Genomic DNA, 461 nt, shown 5'->3' with positions numbered 1-461 from the left:
ATCTTGTTACACTGCATGCTGCATAAGGCAGAAAGAGAGTTCTTTATTTTACCTCTGCTTGTGCAGCACAGCTTGATAATTGCAAAGGATTCTGACCAAGAGATTAGGAAAATGCTGTTGGAAGACAAGGATACAACCATCTCCCAGCAGGTAGCAAAATTCTGTGCATTGGCGTATAAAAAACGCAAGGGCCTACTTAATCAGGGATGAGCTGAAAGCCAAACATTCATGTAAATGGTTAGCTGTAATAATTGTTGTAATTTGCTGTTGTGGATGTGTGCTGTTGTTTTGTTTTGTCTTTGCTGGCCTTTCGCCGTATTAAACTATCTATCTAATTACTTCCCTCAATCGAGACACTATATTCCTATTGATGCATCCCAGAATTGCATTGGCTTTCTTGGCTGCCATATCACACTGTAGACTCATGTTCAGTTTGTGGTCTACTAAGACTCCCAGATCCC

The sequence above is a fragment of the Sphaerodactylus townsendi genome, linkage group LG03, assembly GCF_021028975.2.
Source record: "Sphaerodactylus townsendi isolate TG3544 linkage group LG03, MPM_Stown_v2.3, whole genome shotgun sequence".
Classification (NCBI taxonomy): Eukaryota; Metazoa; Chordata; class Lepidosauria; order Squamata; family Sphaerodactylidae; genus Sphaerodactylus; species Sphaerodactylus townsendi.
This window is presented reverse-complemented; position numbering follows the sequence as displayed.